Here is a 27597-nt window from a genome sequence, read left to right as displayed (position 1 = left end):
GTATCCATCCTTCACTCTGGTGATGTTTCCTGTTTTACTTCTTGAGATACAGGTATCACGACGGGGAACATCTGTGGGAGACGGTGGACTGAAGAAACAAACTCAAGAATTCAAGCTGTCATTAATACACATGAGATTTTGGGGGATCGGTCAGAGGAAAATCGGCAAAGTTGAGATGGTTAACTCCAGTCATTGAACAGGGATTCCAGAATCTGAAATACACTGCATTTACTTAAATTGAATCTCAGTCTCTTCTGAAGGGTGGAAGTTTTCAAAGCTTTCTGGAAGATTTTTCCATTTTAGTTTCATCTCTACCCTCTGCACAATTTTGTGTATTGTCTGCCATCACTCCAGAAAAACATCAGCTGTTTTCTTGTACATGAAAAATCTTAGCCGCTGCAGATTGTGGATCACTTCATTAGGAGCATGGAAGACCTAATGGACTTTATAACATGGAAGTTAAATACGAAATTTGGACATGTGTGGAAATTATGTTGAGATGCAGAAGTTTTTTTAATACACATAAGGAGAATAGTCAGTCTACAGTTTACATATGTGATGTATGTCTTTCGGAAATGTTTTTGTTGGGTGCACTTTAAAAAGTAGAAAGGTGGGGTTAATAAATCAAGAAATCCCCGAAATATGCAAACAATGACAGCTCCCTTCTAAAATTAGTATTTTAAAAAACTATTATTCTAAATCTGTGGCTTGCAGGTGTGAATGATTGTTCTCTATTTAATATAGCTGGGAATGATACCTTTATACTGTAGACTATAGCGTATTTCTTAAATCTGTTCTTTTTAATAATCTGGATGTTACGTATGTGAAGGATTTTGGAACTTATACAGTTGAACAATATGTAGAAAAAGCTAAAATTCTGTTGAATGTTGTTGAAAAGGGAAGGTCTGAAAGATTTTTCTGATGCCCTGGTCTCAACCATATTGGCCTATCCAGGCATTACTTACCTTGCTTTTCAAAATACATGTACACAAGCAGGGCAGTATCTGGTCTTGCTGCCCTGTATTATTGCTTTTGTAAAGCATGTAGAGACCTCCACATGGATGGGAATGTTTCCTCTTCAGAGGAAGCACTTTCCACATGAATGTGACAAGCGAATGTGTGGTGGTAGGCACTCCCCCTCACTTGTTGAAAAAAAGCAGGGTGAGTAATGTTTGAATAGGGATATTGTAAAATTGTGTTATGTTTCAAGAGGTGGTGATGCCTTTATAGACCATTAAAATTGAACAAACAACTGTGGCGCAATCATTTGCCATGAAGTTTTGGGAGCCTCATTTTTTTTTCCTGCACTGTCCACAAAATCTTGGTGCATAGCTTAAGGAAGATGGATTAATGTAGAAAACTAGCTGTTTGATTGGTATTTTTAGTGGTCTAATAAAGATATTTCCTGCTTTTGCATTTGTATTGTGTAAGGACCACACAGCCTCTTCATTTTTTCTGAACTATGTTAAGTTGCTGTCAATAGAAATTTCAAGTTATATACAGTATTCACGCAACAAAAATTCTAGATATATCGTTGTGTTAATCTGATAAAACAAAATACGTGCCTTTGCCTTTTAAACATTAAAAAATTTGTTGTGGCATAGGCATTTGTACATTAGGGCCCATTTTATCAAATGTAAGATGCATTATCATCAGCTGGTAGATCTATCTGTTTGTACATGTGATAAAGTAGGCTTATCGCATGTACAAGTGCTTATGTCATAATAACACATTTCTTTGTTTACCAGATTCAGCGCTGTTATGATCTATGATCCCAGATAGCTAGAGGATTGCCACATTGGTCACTCCTCAGCATATGGTAGTTTCTTGAACTCAATTTATGTGGCTGAGTACATAGCTGTTTCAAAACTGCTGGTTGCTTATCAGACTGAAGCTGTTTGAAACACTAAAAACTAAATATTTCAAATGACTATACAAAAGAAAAAGAAGACACTTTCTTCAGGCAACAGTATTCATTGGATATAGTATATTATTCCCAATGAATACTGTTGGCCGAAAAAAGTGTCTTCTGCTTTGTCTTTTGTATAGTCGTTTGAAATATTTTGTTTGAGAATACTGTACAGTATGTCTATAAACTCAACAAGAATAAGCTTATGTAATAAGACAGTACTGTACCAGTGTTACTTAATGAGATAGTTGGGAGATGCTAAGTTTCATAGAAGCATTGAACCAGTTTATATGTCACAGTAAACTGTACTTTGGCTTGGGCATATCGCAAGAATGGCTGATGGTCGGATTCCAAAAGATCTCCTGTATGGAGAATTAGTGCAGGGAAAGCACCCCAGAGGGAGACCACAGCTGAAGGCCTTAGGAATGGACCTTAACAGATGGGAAACCTTGACATCCTAGCGTTCAGCCTGGAGGCAGGCGGTGAAGCATGGCTTCTCCCAATTTGAAGAGGCATTTGTTCAGCAGGCTGAGGCAAAGAGGCAGTCTTGAAACCAGCCAAATCAGGGAGCTGGACAGGGGACAGATTGTATTTGTCTTCAGTGTGGAAGGGATTGTCACTCTCGTATTGGCCTTCACAGCCACACTAGATGCTGTTCCAAGACCTCTATTCAGAGCACGTTGCCATAGTCTCTCGAGACTGAAGGATGCCTACACAAACTGTAATTTAGCAATACGTTTATACGCCAAAAGATGCTGTCAGAAGCTGGAGACTTGGATATTCTCCTGCTCTGTGGTGGACAAGAGGCAGACATTATCACTTAGGACCTTACTTTCTCTTAAAGTTGTTTTGTCATGTTGTATGGACAAACCAGCTCTGAAACCATGGCATGGAATTAGTTTGTTCCAATTAAGAATCTCTGGTCTGAGACAGCATTACAACCCAAGATTTATAGTTGGGGGAGCTGCTGGAATCATTCTTCAAGTTTTGCTGGAGAATGATGAAAGCAGCAGCGTTTGGGGTTTGCAAGCTCGAAGTGTGTGCTGACTCCTTCCAAATTTTACATGTTGCTGTCATACTGTTTTTCATACTGTCTGAAGAAACCCATGAGGCACATTTTGCAAAGTCTCATTGTTGAGGTGCTTTCATTTTTGAATTACAATTAGACACATATGATAAGCCTCCCAAAACTTTGTTAGGAGGCATTTGGGGGAATATGGACCTTTTTTCAAATTAATAATAAAAAATTACTTTACAAAAAGTAATGAGCAAAGCAGCAGGTTGCTTCCTTAATAATGAACATGTACTTTTCAAAAGCAGGGGGTGGTGGTGGGTGGGTTATTTTTTAAAAGTACTGTTCCCATGCTTTGAGAGGAAAAGCTAGCCCATACCTTCAAAGCTGAATGGGGATTTGAACCTGAGTATCTCTAATCCTGCCTTCTATTTATGCTTGCTTTTCCTGCATGTCTTGCTGTTCTGGATCTTGGGAAAGGAGCTGTATCTGCTCTAAAACTAGTAGGATCCCAGAACCTGATGTTTGTCTTAGGGATCAGCTCTTGGTGGCCTCTGAAACGTTCCCTTGAAGCCTGACTTTGCAGTTGTCCCCCAGAGTCAAGAGACAAGGAATCCTGGTTATGGTAATCAAGATGGCTGGCACTTGACCACCATTGTGCAAAGAGGAGAATAAAAATTCCTCTCTTTCCATTAAAACTAACAGGTGAGCAGAGAAGAGAAATCTGCTGTCTGTTTTCTGGTCCCCCCATACAAATTACTCTGATATGGAATTATATTTAAAGAGTTCTGTGATATCAGTCTCTAGTGTACTGTCTAACTGTTTCATGGAAGATAAGCTCCAAAACCCTGTCACAAACAATGTACAAAACATTGTGTAATGTGTGAAACAAGTTGAGTTCAGAGATTGTTTGAGATCAATATGCCTTTTGTTTAAGTTTGATTATGTATCTGCTGGAGATTCCCATCCGTTTTTGATCCCTACTGTTTTGTGTAGGCTGCAGTGAGGAACCTGTTTAATGCTGTATTACTGCAAAATGCCTCCCTTTGTTATATATGCATTTTCCCATGTCATCTTGTCTGTGATAATGACAAACTCCTGAAATATTTCTGTTCCCTGTTTGCTCTTTGATATAAACATTTAAAAAAAGTTTTTGCCTGTACATGTAGTAATTTTAGGGATAAAACTCACTCTTGAAATCTGTTGTCCGTGGGAACTTTATTTGAGTGTTCCCACAGTACTGCTATTAAAGGACTAAGTGGATTCATGTGGTAAGAGGAGGCTGCCCTGTTTGGTTACAATTAAACATATCTTTCAAACCAAACAAATATTTTTTTCTCCCCCAGTACCATAGTCTCTTGTGATTGCTGGTTAAATCACTAGTTCTAATAACCAGATAGATGAATCACGGCTGTGGGAATTCTGAATGCAGGCAGAACTTTCTCACTCATTAAATGGAAGGATAATTTCCTTGGGGATTTAATGTCTGTAGTGGAAGGTTCAAGACTTATTTTCAGCCATTGACGAGACCTAAAGGTAAGCTATGTAAAAGAATCAATACAGTGGTGCCCCGCTAGATGCTTACCCCGGTAAACAACGAAATCGCTTGATGATGACTTTTTTTTGCGATCGCTATTGCGATCACAAAACAATGGTTCCTATGGGGGAAATCCGCTTTATGTTGATTAGGTCCTTGCTTGTTTTTTCTGGCTCAGCAAAATGGCTTCCTTCCCTTCACAAAATGGCTGTTTTCCGGACAGAAGCTTCGGAAGATAGCAATTTTAAACGGCTGATCGGCAGTTCTCTGTGGGCAATCTTCACTGGATGATGATGTATTTCCCCATTGGAATGCATTAACCGGTTTTCAATGCATTCCAATGGGTTGAATGACGACAAAGTCGCATGACGACAATTTTGCTGTACAGCGATTTTAACGGAACAGATTATCGTCGTCATGCGAGGCACCACTGTATCATAAACTATACTTCTATTAAAGCCATTCTTTTATGCCATAAAGTATTGCTCTTTAGCTGATGGGTTGTAACATTTTTAAAGGAAGTGTTTGCAGGCAATAATGTTTGCTACTTTTTTAAAAAGGAGGTAACTATCTTACAGTGCCGTTCAAAAAATCAGCATCATGTATTATATTGGGATGCATGCTTTTGACTGAATGTTGCTTCCAGTGTTGACTGCAGTATACCATTCCAGGTATAAATTTCACAGTTCCATAGCCCTAAGTAGGTATGAGTTACTTACTTCTTTCTAACATACTAGCAAGGGAGTGCCTGGGACCTTCTCTCTCGATCATCACATGGAGAGCAATGTGTCTTCAGTCAGAGTTTTCTGTTTGCTTGTAGGCTTTTATTCACACAGAAAAACTGGAAATTTCTGGTTCTTGCTCACATCAAGAGCTTCTCTACAAATTTGGAGAAAGGAATGAGAGAGGGGGAGCCGCTTTCCTGCTGGTGTGTGGAAAAAGTCATGGACATGATGCCTGAATAGGCCCCATGTGGTGCTCCAGTGGATGCTGTGTGTATCATGCTGTGTACATCTTTCACCCCCTTTTACATACATAGAGAAAAGTCACAAGAGGCATACCACATACAGACATTGCTTTAGCAGTGGGAAGGTGAGAATAGAGAGGCATGTGTGTAACTCAGGTACATGTCACATGTTATAGTGAGGTTAAAAGTGGGTCGGTGTACAAATGTTGAAGATTGTTGCATGACAATGACATAGTTATGGTAAACATGAACAATATAACTGTAGATGTTAAACTTTCACAAGATGAATTTTGTTTTGGTTGGTTGTATGTTGCACAAGGTACAATACAGCCCAGTGTTGAGAGGAGAATTCTCCTGTATGAAGAAGGGCACCTTTAGATTGAAACCAAGCAGAAAAAGTGTTTTTTATTGGTTTTGCTTGTCACAAATTGTTCTGACTTGCAGTACGAGAAGTTCTATGAGTTTGTCACTCTTGATTTTTTCCTAGAAGTAGTTAGAGTCATGTTATGACATGCAGTTTTTTTGTTAAACTTCTGACTTCATACTTGTTACACTAAATATATACCTGTCTGTGAGATCCAGATTAATCTAAGAACAGAAAATCAGTTTTGACATTGCTGAGTGCTGCTTATGGAAGTACTTGAGTCACTTGATAAAGGGGTGTGTGTGTCATGTAACAAAAGAGGACAATGTTTCTGATCTGCTTTGGGTTCTTGTTTCTCTAGGGGAGTTTAAAAAAACGTTGTCAGATCTCCTTAAAGAAGGGGGGAAAGCATCATAATTGGGCAAAAATACTCTTTTTGACTAATTGGAGAAACTAACAGATGAGATAACTAAATTGACATGGCCAGGTGAGTGCTTTGGAAGCAATGAAGTTTTTACAGTCCAGATAACGTTAGAAGACTTTTTACTGCTAAATTGGGCTATTTGTAACATTTGTATTTAGACTTTATGCAGAAATGTCAGTTTTCTTAGCCTTTTGTCTTGTGTAATACCAGACAAGTCAATGCAAGCATTATTTAGCATTTCTACATACAGTGCCAGTTTTTGGTATATGTTTTTTTGTAATTTGAAATGAAAATCACAAAGACTAAGCAGATCGTATTTATTTAATGAAAGAGCCTTGTGGCGCAGTGGTTAAAGTGTTGTACTGCTGCCAAAACTGTGCTCACGACCTGGGTTTCAATCCTAGGTAGCCGGCTCAAGGTTGACTCAGCCTTCTATCCTTCCGAGGTCGGTGAAATGAGTACCCAGCTTGCTGGGGAGGCAATGTGTAGCCTGCATAATTAACTTGTAAACCACCTAGAGAGTGCTTGAAGCACTATGGGGCAGTATATAAGTAGCACGCTTTTTTGCTTTGCTTTAATGAAGACTTTAAAAACAATACATGGAGAGCAGAAGAAATATTCATCTTGTATCCACGCTTTGAAGGGAGCGTGGGGTGGACCAAGAGCTCTTTTAAATTAGCTTCATTCTAATTGGTTTAGAGAGTGTGACCATGACACTGTGTTTATGTATCCACCCTCATCAACATGCCTTTTTAAGAGGAGGGTTCAGTTCACCTTGAGTATAAACCCGTGGTTGATGCTTATGTGTTGTCTTCTTTTTCAGTGCTGCCTGTGAATTTGCTCTGGAGGTTACTCTGTAAGTTGCAGAACAGTTCACTTTGCTTGTGATCTCTCAGCTCCTGAGGTGTGACTGCTGAATATGATAGGGTATCTATTTTAGACATTAGGAATGTATTTGTGACTAGCAAGGCAGAGCTGCTCAAAGAATTAACTGTATTTCTCTTTAAAACAGCTTGGAAACCTTGAGTGAGTTCTTTGTTTCTGGATGTATTTTTTTTTAAATGAAATTTGTGAAATGTTGTTTCTGGTAAAAGTGGACAAGAATGTAAGGCTTGGCTCTAGGGAGTTCCCATTTACACAGTGGGTTAAAATCTTCCTCCTGGCAAAAAATATTTGAATATCTTATGAGCAAGAAAGAAACATAGTTGTACGGAAGCAACTAAGGTCCTGTGGTTTGGATTGTAGCAAGAAAACTTGATTCAGGCATCACTGAGTTCTTAGCATACAGTGAAGTTAATTTCAACAGAATACAAATGTGTATAATCCAATGCAATTGCTAAATTGGAGCATTAATCTACCCTTCCCTTCTCCTTGGAAAAGGTAACAGTAATGTTAAAAGAGAATGGGGGTCTTTAAATGTTCAGAGGAGGATGGAAATAACTTAATAAACAAACACATTGGTGATTTTGTAGTTGAAAATAGTACGTACCTGAATGCATTTCTGAAATACAACATGCAGTATTTGTCCTTCAGGCTTGCAATTGAAGAAGCTATATAAGGATGTGTAGGGAAACTAGGTTTTGGTATGCAAAGTAACTCTTTTATGTCACTGATAGTTATTTTAAAGTGGTTATGACATTGTTTACTTCCTGGGGTGCAAATCTTCTGTCATTCTTGCTAGACCTTTTCTCCATTTAATTTTAAGACCATATAGGGATGTAATTTGCCTCCAACTATTTTAATTATCTGGCATGCTGTGGCAAGGTCTGTTAAATTTTAAATACTTTTCTGACTTCAACCTTTGGAAGGGGAAAAATAATCTTTTAACTGGTTACTTGTATCTGACATTACAAGCCACGTTTGATTGCCAAATAATTTTAAAATCCCAATAGAGGCAGTTTCATAAATAATATTTGTATTCAACCAGTGTAAGAAGACATACAAGTTGCTGCAAAAACTATTCTACAACTGAATCTAAACACTTCGAAGTTGTTAACCTTCAAAGATAAAATTTGTTATAGGAAGCTCTCTGTAAGTTAGAATTTACAGTAGGAACCAGGGTGGATAAAAATAAATGATTTTTTAAAATCAGACTGATTTAAGACTCGTTGTGGTGGAAACAGATTCCTGCAGGGTTCTTTCAGTTTGTTTTTGTATTGTTTACCTCACTCCTAAGAAAAAGTGTTTTGCATTGGTTTTTGTTCAACAACTGTGTCTCTGTGAATTGAAAATAAAAACCCCAGTATTTATTGGTTGTTCTATTGGTTTTCCATAGAAAATCAGTCTGTAATATATATCTGAGTCTTCAGAAGCTAGTTAATTTTCATTAGGGTAAAATTCACTGTTCTTTTAGGGCAAGTGCCTTCTGCCCTGTATTGTAAGGGCAGAGATCCTTCAGCAAAAAGTTTCTGTATGTGCCAGCTGGAATGAATCTCTGTTAAAGGCTGGCAAGGGACTGGCAGCAATTGATTTGCCACATGCAAACAAGCACCATAACTCAGCAGGGGTTTGCCCTGAATTCTGTCGGAGGAAATTTAAGGATAGCCCATTAGAATTTCCTTTGTAGTTGCTTATTTCCTTTTTGTGTATAGTATTCTTCTGTTGGCTGACAACAAACTGCAGTTTCTTTGGACTCTAAACTTGGCTCTGTAAGCATCCTGCTTGACCTTTTACCTTAATTTACTGATACTCTCTTTCCCTTGGGTATACTATTTGGGTGGTCAGAAGGATGAAGTGTTTTACAAATGGCAGCCAAGGCTTCTCATTTCATTATATAATAATATTACCATTTCGGAAATGTCTGGAAATACTTCCAGTGCATTTATCTGTTTGATAAATAGACTTCTTTTTTGTTTTTTGTCATGTGACATTTGACACCTGTTGAATGTTTTCTGAATTTAAAAATGATTATTTATTGGAATTGTGCTTAAAATCGGGGGCTTTACATTATGAAATAGCCAAGTTCTTATTTGAAAGCTTATAATCTAAGTACAGTATAAAAGGGACAGCAGGAAAGAAAGATTATTCTGTGAGATAATATACAAAGCTGTTAAGTATGGGCCTTTCATAAAGCATGGGGCTAATATTACTAGTTGACAGACACCCCCTGCTTTTTTGTAGTTGTTGTTTAAATCTGTAGGCAGATTCAGGAGCTAGCCTTTCAGCTGATCTGCCTGGTTAGAAATACATTTCTGAATCAAAAATATACAGAAGATTTCCATAAAACAAAACTAAGTTTTCTGTTGCATAGAACACTTGCATATTCCCATTGAGTGGACAAGGATATCTGATATCTTACAGGTACTTGTGCACTTGCACCACAGTATGAAAGATGGAAGTGCTGACAGATGTTTCTGAGTTCACAGAAGCCCTGTTTAGGTGTTGCAAAACCCAACACTGTCAATATGTTTTGGAGTATCTAGCCTTACAAACACATGTACACCCCCCCGCCATCTTTATTTTGTCATACTTTCAGAAGTAAATGTGATTATGAAGCTTTTGGCTCACATACAGGTTCTCCACATGAACAAGAATTCAGATTTTCCAGTGTTTCTCTTGCATGTAAAATTACATGTGAGAAAAATTTAGCTTTTCAGACCTATTGCTGGTTGCCTGAAGAAAGTGACTGTGGAGTGGGGCAGGGCTAGGTTCTCCCTTCTAAGTGTGTTGACAGTGCTAGTTTCTATGAAGGCTGAGTAGGACTGTAGTCTGATTTGTGCAGTTCATTATAGGAAGCCTTTGATATCAATCTTGTATTTAAGGCAAAACAAAGACATTTAAGAGCTGCCCTTCATTTTAGAGTTCTTGTTAGTCCTGTCAAAGTCCTAAATTAATTCAATGTTAATAGAGTGGAAATTCCATTAACACAGTTGTGTTGGATCAAAGTACAGTACTGGGAAAGTAGTCCTGCAAGAAGAGGTTGTACAATTGCTAGTACAACAGGTCTTCACTAGTACAGTGACATTATTGAATCCAGGCCAAGGCGTCCATCTTTTACATTTACTAAAGATAAATGTGAAAAAAGTTGTAGTGTTTGTATTATAACATATAGGACAATTACCATGCCTTTTAGAATAACAAGGCAAGGTTTCCCAGTAAAAAAATAAAATGGGGGGGGCAGCGGAGGAAGTAAAGGAGAAGCTGGAATATATAAATTGGAAGAATATGTTTCCGTTCAGCTGTTTGTCAAGCAGGCTTGTCCAACCCGCGGCCCAAGGGCCGCATACGGCCCAGGTCAGATCATAATGTGGCCCAGTGCAATTTTTTATTTCTAAAGAAATTCCAAAGTTTCAAGTTACACTGCCGGCGCTTGCGGCCAGAATGTGGCCGGGGCATGTCACAACAGTAGAGGGGGAGATAGGGAAGGAAGGAAGGAGTGGGAGGGGAGGGGATAGGGGGGCTGCATGACTGCATTGCACCGTCCCCGTCAATACACGGACCCCCTCCCGGCCCCATAAAGCTGCCGGAGTCGAAGCTGGCAGCCTCTGCTGTCTAAGATTGCAGCTGCTGTTAAGCGCGCTTGGAGCGAGGCTGCGGAGGAAGGCTAGGGCTGCCCCTCATGCGGCTCAAACCAAATGTATGTGTGGCCCAAACCAAATTTTCATCTTCTAATGTGGCCAGGGAAGGTGAAAGGTTGGACACCCCTGATGTAAAGTATACAGTGGTGCCTCGCATTACGACGTTAATTCGTTCCAGCGAAATCGGGGCAATCGTAATGTGAGGCACCACTGTACATAGTTACATACTTTTATACTAAAGTATACATAGTTACATACATTTATTTCAAATTAATATAATTTGTATGTTATTAGATCAATTCCATCTTGCAGCAATGCTTCCTGGGGTCTTTTGGGTACAAAGTGTTCAGACATGGTTCCCTTCTACCAGTCCCTTCTTGAAGGAACTTTTGGACTGTGCAGGTTATCCAAGGCCACAGAGGCTAGCCCTTCTCCCAGTAGGCACATGGGGGAATCAAGCTCTGTTGCTCCAGGTAGATGAAATATCTGGCAAGCTTTGGTTTAGTGAAATAGGAGATGAGACGATGAATTATACCAAAGTCTTCATAGATAAATTGGGTTTTGAGAAGAGGTTTGAAGGAAGAAGGAAGACAGGTATTGAAAGGAGCCATCTGAAGCAGAAGGGGCAACAGAAGAGAAATGGTGCAGCTGTCTGAGATAAGTAATGTGAAACTGAATGAATGCAAGAAATCACAATGAATTGGGGGGAAAAGCACTGTATTACAGTAGTAAGTAGAGATCAGAAGCAGGAATAGAGTGAAGAGGAGGACATGGCTGTGAGAGACTTGAACATTAAGGACTAGATATTTCTGTTGAGTCTTAGAGCAGATGTGTAGAGAAAGTATTTTGAATACTTTGAAAAGAGAAAGTAGCTGAGTAATGGGAAAGCTAAACGTTGTGATGGCACTGTTCTGGATGGATTTGCAGAGACATCAGCATTTTTATATGCAACAGATTGTGCCCTTATGAAAACTTGAATGGACAATTCAAGTAGGAGAAGCAGCTGAAGACATGGAAGTCATGGAAACTGGGGTGTGATGTGAGTCACACAAGAGAAGATGAACTGGTGGTTTTATGTTCTATTAACAGGTCAAGGAGAATGAGGACCAAGTAGACACCAACGGATTTGACAGTAAGGGGATCAGTGTATATAGCAAGAGCATTTTCAGTAGGGTGAGAAAAACCAAGCAAACGCTGTATGCTTATTTTCTGTGATGCCATTCTACTCAAGGCTAATAGTTGAAATAGCAACACTTATGTAAAATCAATTCCATTGCTAGTTAAAAGGTATAGATTATATTTAAATTCACTGATCATAATCCTTTGTTACAGCACAGTATGTTTTAGTTGAACTTGAGTGTTCAGAAGAAAACAGTAGGAGCTTATTCCCAAGTAAGTACACAAAGGCTGAAATTCTGTTGCTTAGCTTACAACAAATTATAGCTTTTGGTATGTTTCTCCTTGGTAAACAGAATGTCCACACTGCAATTCTCAGGGTGCAAACAACCATGCCCAAACCAGCATACATATGCTGTCCAAGAATCATGATAGGGATGGTTTGTTTATTTGGTAGGAATGGATCAAAAGTTAACAATATGGCTTATGCACTAAGCTATAGGATTTTGGCCATAGAATTTTGATCTTAGTGTTAAAGTACAGAGTTGAGAACAGCTTAAAACTATGCAATAGTTTTTAAATCAGAATATAGCTGATTACTCATGTCTTATCTTATTTTGAACAAAGATGGTTATTCATTGAAGTTTTTTTAAGGGATCTGTTAACACTCCCTGGCAATCCATATAAGTTTGATACCTTGCCAAATGTCAGCTTTCTCTCTGAACATGCAAGAGATTATTTGTCATGATAGTTGTTAAAAAAGGAGGGAAATCATTACTCTAAGCACCTTAAATTAAAGAATGTATTCTGCTTGCCCCTAAGTATCATGATTATTTCATAGAATCACAGAATAATGGCATTGGAAGGGGCCTATAAGGCTATCATGTCCAAGCCTCTGCTCAGTGCAGGAATACAAATCAAAGTATATCTGACAGATGGTTGTCTGTTGGAGTGGAACTATGCATGACATTAGAAAAATTAGTTCTGAAATACAGTGGTGCCTTGCTTGACGACGTTAATTTGTTCCAGTGAATTCGCTGTAGAGCGAAAACGTCATCAAACGAAATTAAAAAACCCATTGAAACGCATTGAAAACCGTTCAATGCATTCCAGTGGTCTGAATACCTGCTCGTCCAGCGAAGATCCTCCATACGGCGGCCATTTTTGGTGGCTGTAAAGCGAGGAATCCATCCTAGAAAACAGCAGAGGGCCATTTTCTTCAGCCGGTGGCCATTTTGAAACCCGACAATCAGCTGTTTGCTGATAGTCATAAAGCGAAAATTGGTTTCCGAAGCAGGGAACCGATCATCGCACAGCGAAAAAAAACCCATTTAAAACATCGTTTTGCGATCGCAAAAGCGATCACAAAAACGTCAACGTAAAGCGGATTCGTCATAGAGCGGGGTAATCGTGCAGTGGGGCACAGCTGTACACACCTGCCTGGTAATGCAAATTGTTCTCTTCAACCTATACTCCAACTTTTCCTGTTAGTTTTTCATCTAACTGGTTTCTGCTAGATAAGGGGTTTACCTTGTGAAAAATGCAAAATACTGGGAGTGGGATGCAGGTATTCTGTAGTGCAGAAAGAGTTCTGCACATCTCCCGATATGCCAATTTCCGCTTTAAAAATCCCCCTACTGTATTTCAAATTTATATGACACACATGAGTTTGAGGATTTTGGTTTGGAACTTATAATAACTTAGGCTTGAGCCTATAACCCTATACAAACTAGGCCTGAGCACTATTATTACAAATATCTCATAATGGCTCTTTCTCAAATCCCGTGGGCAGGCTTTTTGCAGTCCACCATGAAAGAAAATATCATCTAACAAGTAGACTGTAATCTATGAAAATTCAGGCTACAAAAGAGATGTCAAAAGTCTTTGGAAAATTTGTTTATTCATTTAGTTGGTTGGTTGGTTGGTTTCTATACTGCCCATCTGGCTACTAGGCCACTCTGGGCAGTTTACATATTAAACAGTTCCAAACAATAAGCATAATAGTATAGGATCAAAATAAAGATAAAACAACCAACAATTAAAATAATAAAAAATATAAAATAATATAGAGAAATAATAATATATACTTTTTATGCTACAGTTTTTGCTCAAAATTAAAGTAAGCATTTTATCCCACATTTTATAGTTATGCTGTAATACAACATAACCATGTTGTTTAGTATTAAAACTGGCTGGCAAAATTTCACAGTTACTGTAATAATCTTATTTAACAGGACTGAAGTGCCAGCCTGAGAGAAAAGGAACTCTTGAGAGGTCAGTTGTAGTGGAAATGTTTCATGCTGTCATTAAACTGTTTAGAATCAAGAATCTGGCCCCTGTTGGAGGATTACAAAAAATGAAGTACTGTATAGCAGAGAGAACAGCTTAGGAGAAGGAAGATCCAACATTTGTGGTCTGTTCTAGTCTCTTTCTCAGCCTCTGTATTCAGAATAGTCCTGTCAACTTACCACAGGTCTTACAGTGCTGCTGTTTAATGAGATTCCAGTCATTCATAATCTAGCATGAAGCTTGGCAGAGTGAATAAGGTGGAGTTGGCTTCTTCCAGTTTTACTGTCCCTGTTATTTAATTGTCGCACCAGAATAGGCTTTAGTGTCGGGGAGGAGAAATCACTGTGGTCTCTAGGGATTTGATGTTGCAATATAGTTTTAGAAAATTCGAACAAGTCTCTTCAAGTTACTCCTCAGATCAGGTATTGATTTTGAGTTTTGATTGTGCCTAATTCTGAGCACAGTCAGACCATTAAGCATACAGACGTCACATCTGCCCAGTTTTCATGACTAACCTGTGAGAGGTTGTCTTGGATTCAGAAGGGGTCCAAGGAATCTCAACATTCATGCCAAATTATCCTTATAAGACTGCTTAAGATTTGATGACTTCCATGAAAACTACAGCATTGTTCCAGATTGTCCCTGATACAATCCATGTGGCAGATTACACTATAGAAGTGGTTTTATCAGCTGAGCAGGGAGATTGTGTAATGTACTTGGACAATCTGCCTTTCATTCCCTTGATTAAACCTCTACCTTTTGAGTATGAGCTTGTAATAGTGGTTCCCTTCCACTGGGATACTGGAGGCACATTGAATCTAATGGATTCCTACTTGCCTTTCTGTGGAATATTTTGGTTTAGCTCAACGGGTACTTCTGTCAGTGTTCTCACTTCATGAAATACAAAGAGCACCAGAAATTCCACACAGTTACTTTATAGCAATAGAATCTGTTCAGCTAAAATAGCAAAGAATCGTTTAATGTGTTAAAGACAAACAAGTTCTAACTGGTATAAACGTTCACAGACTTCAGCCAGCTTCATCAGATGCCATCCATGAAACTGCATATCAGGATTTGATCATTTTTAAAGTGCCACTTTATTTGATGTTTTGTGCTATGTTTGACTAATAAAACTACCTTTAAAGGGGGATTGGACAGATTCCTGGAGGAAGAGTCCATCACAGGTTATAAGCTATGATGCGGGGGGATGTATAATCTTGAGACTTAAAAGGAACGTACATCCAAATGCCAGATGCAGGGGAGGGGTATCAAGAGACAGGTATCTAGTTGTCTCATGTGCTCCCAGAGGCATCTGGTGGGGCCACTGTGAAATACAGGAAGCTGGACTAGATGGGCCCTTGGCCTGATCCAGCAGGGCTCTTCTTACGTTCTTACCTCTTGGGAAGTTTTGCTTCAGCTGTGAAATATATCAACTAGGATCTGAGAACAGGTTAATGAAAAAGTTAAAAGACAAGGACACAATTGGTAAAACACTAAGTGTGACGTTTGATCAGACATAGGGCAGGGCTTATTATCAAGCTTGCTTTGTGGCATTAGAGAAGCAACACTTCTCTGCTGCCTTTGCGTTCTCAGCAAACCACTTGTTTGCCAGGTTGCTTTCGTGACTTTTTAACCTATCGGAAGATGTAAAGAGATCACTGCAGTTTGGCTGTGACACACTGTCTAAATACTTTTTGGCCAGAGGAAGGGAGACCCTTCCTAATGCATTTTTGGAGCAAAAATTAATATAAGACCCTGTCTTATTTTGGGGGAAACACGATAATGAAGATTGAGCAGAGACTGGCCCAGGAATTTTATGGATACATTTTGAGTGAAAAGTTTACCCAAACCTTTTGTGGGTATTGTCAGTGTTTTTGTTAATTGCTGCAATTATGTTATTGTTTGTTCAGTGTTATATCTCATGTGTTGAGTATGTGGGTGTGTCTCCCTTTGAATGCATGTAATTATTCAGTAGTGGCCTAAGTGCTGTACAGTATAAGGTTTTGTCAAGTGAATTTTGTAAGTTATTGTGAATGCCATGTTTTACTCAAGAGATTTTCACAATAAAATAAAACAAGTATGGCAGAACATGCCAACTCCTATTATGTGTGAATGTTTGTAATATAGAGCACTTGGTGACCTTCTTGATTAAACTGACCATTTAGTAAGACTGTATTTGTTGTAGCATTTGTTATCTTCTTGTTAATTTGACTTTCAGCACTTATCTTTGTTATCTAATCATATAGTCTGCTTATTTCATGAACAACAGACTTCGGTTTAATCCTTGGTTTGCAGGAGTGCTATGTTTGTACAATAACAGCTATATCCCCAAAATATTTCAGCTTTGCAGTTGGCAAAGCAAATGGGAGGGTGTTCATTTGTGGAATAGCCAGGGTTGAGAATGAGTTGATAAAGACCCATCTCCTGAAAGAAAATCAGCTCATGAAAGAATGCATTTGTTTCTTGTGCAAAATCATCTTATGAATAAAAGGAGGAGGGGAAGGGAAATAATGGCCATCTTAAAAGCTGTACATTTGTTGGAAGAAAACCAGCATCCACAGAACATTTATCCTTTTCATTGTCAGGTGAAAAAGTGCATTAGGAAGAATAGGATACTTAGTGATGCATTGATTATTTCAGTTTCTTGCAGTTTTATAAGACAAGGTTTCCACTTGTGGGAGCATTGCAAATAAAAATCCTTACAAAATGCTTTTCAGATATAAACATGCAGATATAGCTAGCACAACCATGCAGCTGAACAGTTGGAGGAGTGGCTTGTGTACAGTATATACCCATGTCAGCTACCTAACTATATAACACAGCCTCATCCTAGATGACAATAACTACAGATCTCTTGTGTTATAAATTTACAATGGATGGTTGTTTAATTTGCTGCCGCTTCTGCCCAGAACAAATGGATTTTCTGTATTTCAAAGTATATTTTTGCTGTTGCTGCATTTGCTTCTTTTGAGAACTCAGATTGGGCTAGTAGCTTGGCCATATTCAGCTTTAGCTCTTTATTTTGATCAGTAGTGTGAATTTGCTGTACTGTTGGAGGCAATGTTTTGATTCCTTTGCATCCCTTTTCCAAGTGTTGGCACGTGGCAGGCTCAACATGTGAGCCAAGGACAGTATCTCAAGTCTGCCTTGAAGCACTGAAGGCTTATCAGCTCCAATTGCACTCTCTTGTGTACATCACTAGTACTATAACCACAGTGTTTGGCTGTGGCTTATCATCCAACTGTTATATTTCTGGGTCTCTGAAAGCAGGATTATAATTTTTTACAAACAATTACTGTGGTCAATATATTCTTTATACTTGCTCAGTTCTTGGCTGATCTCTGCCAGTGCATTCAGTTGGCAACTCTTGTGGTAGAGCAACATCCTGTCCTTTCTCTTATGCATTGTGCAGCAGGTCAGTTCTCCAGGCCTTTTCAGGACAGAAGCATCTGTCATCAGCTTTCTTTGCCTTCCCAAGGCTTGCTGCTGGGACACTGTTTCAGTTCTCCTTTGTGGTATGCTTACACAAGTTGGCACCGTTTCCAGTGAATGAGAGCAGAACCTAGATGGAAGCTGTAGCCTTACTGCCAGGGTAATAGGAGAGAAAAAAGTTTAAAAAGAAAAAATTAATTGAAATTTTTTACCAAATTTATGATTCTAGGAGTTGTGTTTTAAAAAATAATTTGGATTTGAATGAAACAGGTTTCATTCTATAGTTAACTTTTAGAACTTATTTAATGCCCTTCTAGCATTCACTATACAAGAACACACTAATTTAGAAAATTATAGTATAGATGTCTGTGCACTGTGTTCCTGGGACGTTCCAAAACACAAGGCCCACATTGAAACACACCTAAGCATTGTACTAGACTGTGGTGGTTGGCTTCATATAAGTGATTTTATTTAGTGCATTTGTATGTGAGCACAAATGCAAGCTGAACTCCTTTAACTGTATTTTTCCCTAAGATGTAATTAAGTAATACATAATGTGTATGTATGTGTATATGTATGTATGTCTCAAGGTGGATTAAAATGGATTATTTTTTAAACAATAAGATTAAATTTTAAATTGGATTTAAAAAATTTAAATCAAATTTACTTTAATGAAATGCTTTTGAAGGAAAAATCTATCTAAATATAGTTTTCCATTTAAGATACATTATAATTCAAAGGCTTTTCAGCATGAAGTAGAGCTTAGTTATGTAGCATGAGGCTGTATATTCATGCAATATTTACATTTTTGATAAACTAATTCAGTTAATCCAAGCCTAGGTAACATGTATGTTTTCACAATAAAAATTGTATAAAATGAACAAAGTTCAGGAAAAATCCCTTAATCCCATTGTTGTTCTTCAAATCTATGTACAAACAATGAACACATTGATGTTTAAGCAAATGCAAGAATATGTATGCTGTATAATATTATTGTTTTAGTTAAATAAAAAAATTAAGTAATTCTCCAAATATGAGTGATTAACCTATTAAAGTAAAATCTGTTCTGATACAGTTGTTTTACTAATCTGACAGGTTATTGTTCTAAATAGGAAATCTTCATCTGGTTGCAAATATTTGTTGGTGTAAGTTAGCAGAGTTTTTGTCCCAGTCCAGTTGAATAATGCAGACAAAGACAACTTGGTGGTCTTCCAACACCAATTGTATTTACAATATATACAGAAGTTCAGCAGTACAAACCGGCAGCATGATATTCATTAGAAGAGATCTGTACATCTTCTCCACATGTCCATACAGTTATAAACATGCACAACTAATCGGTGTGGACATTGCATCAACCCAGACTGCACGATTCAGCATTTTTCACACCTGTCAAATATGGCTGCTGATTATCATAGGCCTTGTTCTGCCTCAGTGTGGAAATTATCCTTGACAATATTAAAGTTTGTAATTAACAGCAAAAATGAGTCTTTACATTTAAAAATAATGATTTAAATCAAGTCTTTGTTGTTGTTTAGTTGTTAAGTCATATTGGACTTTTATGTCCCCATGGACCAGAGCACGCCAGGCCCTCCTGTCTTCCACTGCCTCCCAGAGTTTGGTCAAATTCATGTTGGTAGCTTCGATGACACTGTCCAACCATCTCGTCCTCTGTCGTCCCCTTCTCCTCTTGCCTTCACACTTTCCCACCATCAAGGTCTTTTCCAGGGAGTCTTCTCTTCTCATGAGATGGCCAAAGTATTGGAGCCTCAGCTTCAGGATCTGTCCTTCCAGTGAGCACTCAGGCTTGATTTCCTTCAGAGTAGATAGGTTTGATCTCCTTGCAGTCCAGGGGATTCTCAAGAGTCTCCTCCAGCACCACAATTCAAAAGCATCAGTTCTTCGGCAGTCAGCCTTCTTTATGGTCCAGCTCTCACTTCCATACATTGGTACTGGAAAAACTATAGCTTTGGCTATGTAGACTTTTGTCGGCAAGGTGATGTCTCTGCTTTTTAAGATGCTGTCTAGGTTTGTCATCGCTTTCCTCCCAAGAAGCAGGTGACTTTTAATTTTGTGGCTGCTGCCACTATCTGCAGTGATCATGGAGCCCAAGAAAGCAAAGTCTGTCACTGCCTCCATATCTTCCCCTTCTATTTGCCAGGAGGTGATGGGACCAGTGGCCATGATCTTAGTTTTTTCGCTGTTGAGCTTCAGACCATTTTTTGCGCTCTCCTCTTTCACCCTCATTAAGAGGTTCTTTAATTCCTCCTCACTTTCTGCCATCAGAGTGGTATCATCTGCATATCTGAGGCTGTTGATATTTCTTCCGGTAATTTTAATTCCGGCTTGGGATTCATCCAGTCCTGTCTTTCACATGATGTATTCTGCATATAAGTTTAAAATAAAAAACAGGGGGATAATATACAGTCTTGTCATACTCCTTCCCCAGTTTTGAACCAATCAGTTGTTCCATATCCAGTTCTAACTGTTGCTTCTCCTTCGTGTCCTCTGTGAATACACACTAATGGGTTAATCTGCGTCTGAGCAGAGCATTCTTCGTAAACTTCCACAGGTTTAAGTGCTTAGTGCTGGGACCTCCCCTACACCTGGCTATATAATTCCGCCCCGGGCCCAGTACTTCAGTTCTTTTTTTGACCACCACTGTAGCAGCAGCTTCGTTTGGAACTTCGCAAGTAGAAACAATTCTATTACAGTGGTGCCTCGCACAACGAGTGCCTCGTAGAGCGATGAATTCGCTCTACGAGGACGCTTTTGCGATCGCTAATGCGATCGCACAGCGATGGCCCCAATGGGCGAAAATCGCAGAGCGAAGGTCGGTAAGCGGTTCGCTTACCGACCTTCACTTTGCGACCCGCCGATCAGCTGTTCCACGGCTTCAAAATGGCCGCCGGAACAGCCGAAAGGGCCGGGTGCAGCGTTTTCGCGCCCTTGGTAAGCAAGGGGAGGGCGCGAAAACGCTGCCGGAACAGCCGAAATGGCTTCGCGCAGCGTTTTCGCGCTCTCCCCTTGCTTACCAAGGGTGCGAAAACGCTGTGCCCGGCCATTTCGGCTGTTCCGGCGGCCATTTTGGACCTGCCGATCAGCTGATCGGCGGGTCCAAAATGGCCACCGCGCGCCCCAAAACGGCCGTGCGCAGCGTTTTCACACCCTTGGTAAGCAAGGGGAGAGCGTGAAAACGCTGCCGGAACAGCCGAAATGGCTGCGTGCAGCGTTTTCGCGCTCTCCCCTCGCTTACCAAGGGTGCGAAAACGCTGCGCCTGGCCCTTTCGGCTGTTCCGGCGGCCATTTTGAAGACGCGGAACAGCTGATCGCAGCCATTTTCATGCCCTCGTTCAGCGAGGGGAGGGCGTGAAAATGGCTGCCGGACCCCAGAAGCATCGCTGAACGGTGAGTTTTCAGCCGATTTGGAACGCATTAAACGATGTTTAATGCATTCCAATGGGCTTTTCTGCCCCGCTCAGCGATGTTTCACACAGCGATGGTTAATCCGGGATGGATTAACCTCGCTGTGCGAGGCACCACTGTACTTTCCTTTCTTTGTCCTCCCCTTGTCCTTTCTTTGTAGCAAGTTGTTTCTTTTGCCTGGGGATAAAGTATTAGCCGGCACTAGCTGTTCTTTGTGGAGGCTTTACAAAGCCGGAGTTTTACCAGAATTGCAGGCGGGACCACAAAACTGAGCAGTCTATTTACTTCTCTGTCGTTGAGCTGTCAGTCCATTTGACTCCTTGGTACTTTTTATTGTAGCTACCAGCTTTGCCACTAACTTCAGTATACCCCTGTCACAGGCCGTGTTATGGCTACCTCCACCCCACCCCACCCCCCCAAAAAAGAGAGAAGGATGGAAGCCTATGGCCCATCCTTGATTGTGGAGGCCCAAATTCTTTTATTGCTCTACGTAGTTTCTGTTTGGCTTCCTTGGACTCTGCTATTCACTAATTACATCCAGGGGGTTCGTTTATCGTAAGATGCTCATTTTCATGCAGGCATCTGGTTGGTCCGTCAACACTTTCTCAGGGTTTTCAGTTGGGGGAATCACTGTTTATCCATGTTTGAATGACTGGCTCCTGGTCGTGGAGTCCAAGTCACAGGCTGGTAAGCACATGTCCTTGACACTGTCCCTTTTGTCAGTGTTAGGACTATAGGTCAACATAGTGAAGTTGACTTTGCACCCTACACACTGTGTTAATTCTAATAATGTGACTTTGGATGTTTTGATGCAGGCTTTTTCCCTTGACATTAAGTCTGTAACAATGCAGAATTTGTTATGCTCCTTTTTTCTTCAGGCGCTTGCCTCCCTGCCCTACACGTCCAGCGACTCCTGGGACTGATGGCATTTACTACAGCTGTGAGACGGCTATCTCGACTGAGGATGCAGTCCCTTTAAGTCTAGTTTCTCTCACTCTTTCAGATATCTTGCGACCGCCCATCCATGTTGCTCCAGGTGACTCCAGAACTTGCTGCACAACTGGATTGGTGGACACTCCCTACACACACACCCTACAGTTGGGGAGATCCTTTGGTCTGTTGACCCAGTTGGTTCGGTCAGTGGCAGATACGAGCCCACTAGGCTGTGGGGGGCTTGTCTACACCATCACGTTGCCCTTGACCGCTGGTCCATGATAGTAGCCAGCCTGCATATCATTGTGTTGGAGCTCCTGCTGCTCACCACGGCCTTTTGGGCCTCTGAGTCCCTGCTTCCGTGTCGGGTGGTCCAAGGTGCATCGGGCTATACCACTACAGTTTAATATATGGACAAGCAGGGCGGCACTCACTAGTTATGCCTTCTTTCGGAATACTGTTATGCTCGCCACATTTTTTCAGTGGCTGTACATTTGGCAGGTGAGAACAATTCCATGACAGTCCTTCTCGGCAGATTGCAGTCCTGCTCTCATGAGCGGGCTCTCAACAGTTTCATCTTTCATTGCCTCTGTCGTTGATGGGGGACTACGGACATGGATGCTTTTGCATCTCAAAACAAACAAGTGTGCCATGTTCGGCTCCCGAGCCGGTGTCAGCCGCACCTCCCTAAGAGGTGCCTTCCTGACTAATTGGTCACGGGGCCTCCTTTACAGATTTCACCTTTTCTCCCTTCTTCAAAGGCCTGTTGTTCAATTCCACCATGAGGGTGCGACTGTCATGCTTGGTCACCTCGCTAGCCATGGTTCTTGATCTTCCTCCCGGGACCATCATGCTGCACTTTGTCCCTCACCTACTGTCTCAGGACAGGGGTCTGATGTTTCATCGGGATCTCGGGTTTCCCTACCTGTCAGTAATGGTCGTGCTCCATTATGCTTGCACACCTTCTACCACCTTGACCTATGCGTTCTGTCCCTTTGCATCAAGATGACATTGGCCTACTAGGCTAATGTCTCTGGACCTACTTCTTCGGTTTCTTCTTCACTTGTTTGCCGGGGACTGGCCCGTTCTACCTGCATGCTATTTCTCCACGGCCCGGAGAATATGTGCCTTGCCTATAGACCGCTAACACCTCGGTGGTCTCTCCTGTTAATTCTTTGGCAATCTTCCAAGCTGCCTTTCTCCTGGCATTCTCCTTAGCTTGCAGGGCTGGAGGACTGGCTACACTAAGAGCCAGTCTTCCTTTCTGCAAAGTAACCTTACGGCCAGGCCTTACCTTCTTGCCTAAGGTATTTTCTGCCTTCCATATGAAACAGCCAGCTGTCCTTCCTGGTTTCTTTCCCACACCATCCTCACTGCTTGAGATAACTCTGCACACTCTATACGTGAAGTGTGCTCTGTCTCACAGTGTCTCCTTGTCACCTTTGCTGGCTCTCCTTCGGAGCAGCAGCTTCCTCTTAGACCATGTCTAACTGGATGGTCCAGACCATCCGCCTTCCCTATGATTTGGCAGAGAATCTTGTTCCATAATCAGTGAGGGCTCACTCTACTAGAGCTCTGGCATCCTTAATGGCCTTTCTCTGTCACGTGAATGTCGCGGATGTCTGCCGCGCTGCCATGTGTGCCACTCCGTCTCCCTTCATCTTGCCCTACCGCCTGGTTGTCCGGCCAAAGGCTCAGGCTGTAGTAGGGCGAGCTGTCCTGACTTTTGCACTTTTGTGACATCCCTCCTCCTGGCTGGTCAGCTTGCCAGTCACCCATTAGTGTGTATTCACAGAGGACACGAAGGAGAAAAGAGGTTACCTACTTGTAACTCTGGTTCTGCAAGTAGTCCTCTGTGAATTCACACATCCCGCCCTCCTCCCCGCTGTCCGTCACGTGTGCCATGGCATATTGGACAGCTGCAGTCAGTTCCTTAAGAACTGAAGTACTGGGCCGGGGGCAGAGTTACATAGCCAGGTGTAGGGGAGGTCCCAGCACTAAGTGCTTAAAGCTGTGGAAGTTTCCAAGACTGCTCTGCTCAGGTGCAGATTAACCTTTACTGTGAGTTCACGGAGGACTACTCAAAGAACCAGAGTTACAGGTAGGTAACCTCTTTTCCTGTCCCACATACAGATTTCTCAGGAGACAGATAAGGTGGTCAGGCACTCCCATTTCTTTAAGAACTTGCCATAGTTTGCTGTGATCCACATAGTCAAAGGCTTTTGCATAATCAGTGAGGCAGAAGTACAGTGGGGTCTTGACTTGAGAACTTAATCTGTATTGGAAGGCGGTTCTCAAGTCAAAAAGTTCTCAGGTCAAATCTGCATTTCCCATAGGAATGCGTTGAAAACCATTTAATCCGTATCTGCTCTTTTCCGTCCGTAGAAACTAATGGGAAGCTGCTATTCTGCCTTCAACCACTAGAGGGGGATATTTTGTTTCTTTTTTTTCTTAGGTCAAGAAAGGTTCAGGGAAGGCAGAGAAAATACAGTCCAGGCAGGACAGTACCAGGCAGTCTGAAGACTGTCTCCCAATCCACTCTCTAAACGCTGGGAGGAGTGAGGAAGCAGACAGGCACCCTTTTCACTGGCCAACAGTTAACTGAAAGTTCAAATTTTGCACTTTCTCTGCCTCCCATGTGTTTTTTTTCAGTTCTTAACTCAAATCTAAGTATGTAAGTCAAGTCAATATTTTCCTATGAGAGTGGTTCTTAAGTCAAATATTCTTAACTCAAGCTGTTCTTAAGTCAAGACCCCACTGTAGATGTTTTTCTGGAACTCTCTGCCTTTCTCCATAATCCAGCGCATGTTAGCAATTTGGTCTCTAATTCCTCTTCCCCTTCGAAATTCAGCTTGTACTTCGGGGAGTTCTCAGTCCACGTACTGCTGAAGCATACCTTGTAGGATTTTGAGCATAATCTTGCTAGCGTGTGAAATGAGTGCAATTGTATGGTAGTTGGAGCATTATTTGGCACTGCCCTTCTTTGGGATTAAGGATGTAGTGGCACTGCGGGTTAACCACAGAAGTCTCTGTGCTGCAAGGTCAGAAAACCAGCAGTCGTGAGATCAAATCCACGCGACGGAGTGAGCTCTCGTTGCTTGTCCCAGCTCCTGCCAACTTAGCAGTTCGAAAGCATGTAAAAATGTGAGTAAATAAATATGTACCAGCTTGGTGGTAAGGTAATGGCGTTCTGTGTCTAGTCACACTGGCCATGTGACCACAGAAACTGTCTTCCGACAAACGCTGGCTCTATGGCTTGGAAACGGGGATGAGCACCACACCTTAGATCACAGTTATCTTTGTTTTTATAGTAACTTTTTGAAACAAGCACAAAGCTTTCTGTCTTGCCCCTTTTCTCTTTCCTTGCCCATCCCAATAGTTAAAAGCAGCCATATGAAGCTTCCTTCATGCATTTTTTCACATAGTGAAAAATTGATGAATTTCTTTCTTTTGAGATTTTACCTGTTACGTTGTGAAAACGTTGTTTAATCTTTGTTTGCTTACTGCAATATGGCAGAAAGGTCACTTATGAAAATTAATAAACAGTTGATTTCATTCACATTGTCATTGCACACCAAAAATGCCCCAAAGACTTGACTGTTCCTTCACTTAGTTTGCCAGCTGTTCTTGGGACTGCTTGTACATTTTCCTTTCTACAATTGTAAGAATAATTCTTTTACATGAAGCTAGATTTCAGGAATAGAATCTGCTGAACATACTCTGTTCCTGTTACTATACCCATCTTGTATGTTTCTCAGCACGAAACACTCATCTCCAAAAAGTATTCTAACTTCCTCTATGTATATGGGAATAGCAAGACAGTGTTTTTTTAGTCGTACAGTTATCCCTTTTTAGTATTTTGCATATTTCCTTGTACCCTCCAGACTTATGCTTTTTGCTGCTTTTGTGCATAGAAATGACAGTGAGAGCTGGTTCTGTGGCAGAGGTAATGCCAAACCATGACTTGATCTTCTACGAAGGAGCCCTGTCCTCATGTGCTCCTCTACTGCTCTCAGATTCTCTCCCTCAGCTCTAGCTTCTCAGCAAAAGGGAGAAAGGGTAGTGTGGGCACAAGGACTTGTTCATACAGCACCAAGCCATATTTTGGCATTGCCTCTGAACCACTTGAGTGTGCCTAAGTGGGATTATAGTGAAATGTACAGAGACATTGTTCAAGGGAGAAAACAGGCTCTGACAAAGAAGTAGCACTTTTTATGTGTTAGAGTGGGAGGAAGAGTACAGCTTAGCCCGGGAGAATTACAACAGTGTTTAAAATTCAAAATTAGTATGTGTTGAATTTGGATTTAAAAGAGGGGAGGAAGCTGTTAGCGGAAGGTTTACATTCTCAACTTTTTCCTCATGATTTTTAGCAAAAGCAGCAAACACCTAATGAAGGAGACAGAAGGGGGGGAAGCTGTTTGCAAGTCCTAATGAAAAACTTGTTAGCATGTGTTGCTGAAAGATTTAGATTACCTCTAATAATAGAATTACAATGCTGGAATGGTAATGACATAGATGCCAGCTCATTTATGGTCTGCAGAATTATATTGATGAATGACAGGGAGAATGGTTTCCATTTGAGTCTCATAGAGTGCAATCAGGACCAAATATATGCTGCCACAAGAGTCCAAGAAATATACCAGGGAATATCACTGGACAAAGAACTTCAGGTTTCATTAGCAGTGTATCTCCACCCCTCTGCCCTCAAATTCCAGTCCTTATAGATGCAAACATATGCCTGTAAGTATATGTGAAGAGCTTGGTAAAATGTAAGGGACAGCTGAATGATATTTCTGGTTGTTTATGTGGGACTTCAGTGCCTTTTACCACTTCTATGCCTAGCAAAACCAGACTAAATTAAATTTGCCTAGTTTATATAATTTATACAAGTGATAGAATCCAGAATCCCTTGGAACATTATTTGGATTGTCTGGCTACTGATTAATGTATGTTTATTTGGAGGTATATATGTTTACTAAGAAGAGCTGACTAGTTTGCATGTATAAGATTGCAGATGAAACCTGTTGTTAGGAAGGAAAATATACATCCTGAGTATAATCCTGCAGTGAACTGCAGAGTTTAATGAATCCAACATTAGTGGTAAAGTAGGAGGAAATGCTACACAGCATGTAGCATAATTGATTTCATTATTGCTATTCCAATAATGTTTCCTTCATGGTGTGTGTTAGTTACAAAAATGCTTTCAACTTTCCATAAAGCACATGTCCTTTGTGGTCTTTTTATACTAAAATTCCTGCGGCCCTCTGATGTGTGGTATATTTACAAAGCAAGAATGCATACACAAGATCTTTTACACAACACTGATTAGTTGCACTTCAGATGATATTGAATCCCATCCTTGGTAATAACAAAAAATAAAAATGTTTTTCCATATTAGCACAAGGCACCTTGATATAGTGTTTCTTATAAGCATTCCAATAATTTGTGAGCGCAAGGGGCTGCAGTCTACTTTCTGCCTGGCAGTAAAGTAATCTGAAATACTGTTTTGTAAGTGTAACATTGTAGGGGTAGTGATAAATTATTTGTTACCTTCAAACAGACTCTGACAACCTTGTCTACATTTTTTGTTCTAAGTGTTGCATGCCTTTCTTAAATCCATTTGTTGATTTAAACCATTTGTGATTTTGTAGTGCATTTATCCTTTTTCTTG

General features: G+C 40.6%; 1 protein-coding gene across 12 annotated transcripts in view; it reads left to right on the top strand.

Moving 5' to 3' along the window:
* The window catches only part of SLC20A2 (solute carrier family 20 member 2), a 108584-nt gene that overhangs the window by 36151 nt on the left and 44836 nt on the right, over positions 1-27597 (top strand). For 2 of the 12 annotated variants that reach the window (XM_078377672.1, XM_073003997.2), the window contains exon 1: positions 7084-7239. The exons of 8 other annotated variants lie outside the window; for them this stretch is intronic. The gene's annotated coding sequence lies outside the window, so the exon portion shown is untranslated. 2 more of the 12 variants (XM_078377671.1, XM_073003998.2) reach the window with 2 other exon arrangements.

Source organism: Pogona vitticeps, chromosome 6 (assembly GCF_051106095.1).
Source record: "Pogona vitticeps strain Pit_001003342236 chromosome 6, PviZW2.1, whole genome shotgun sequence".
Lineage (NCBI taxonomy): Eukaryota > Metazoa > Chordata > Lepidosauria > Squamata > Agamidae > Pogona > Pogona vitticeps.
This window is presented reverse-complemented; position numbering and strand designations above follow the sequence as displayed.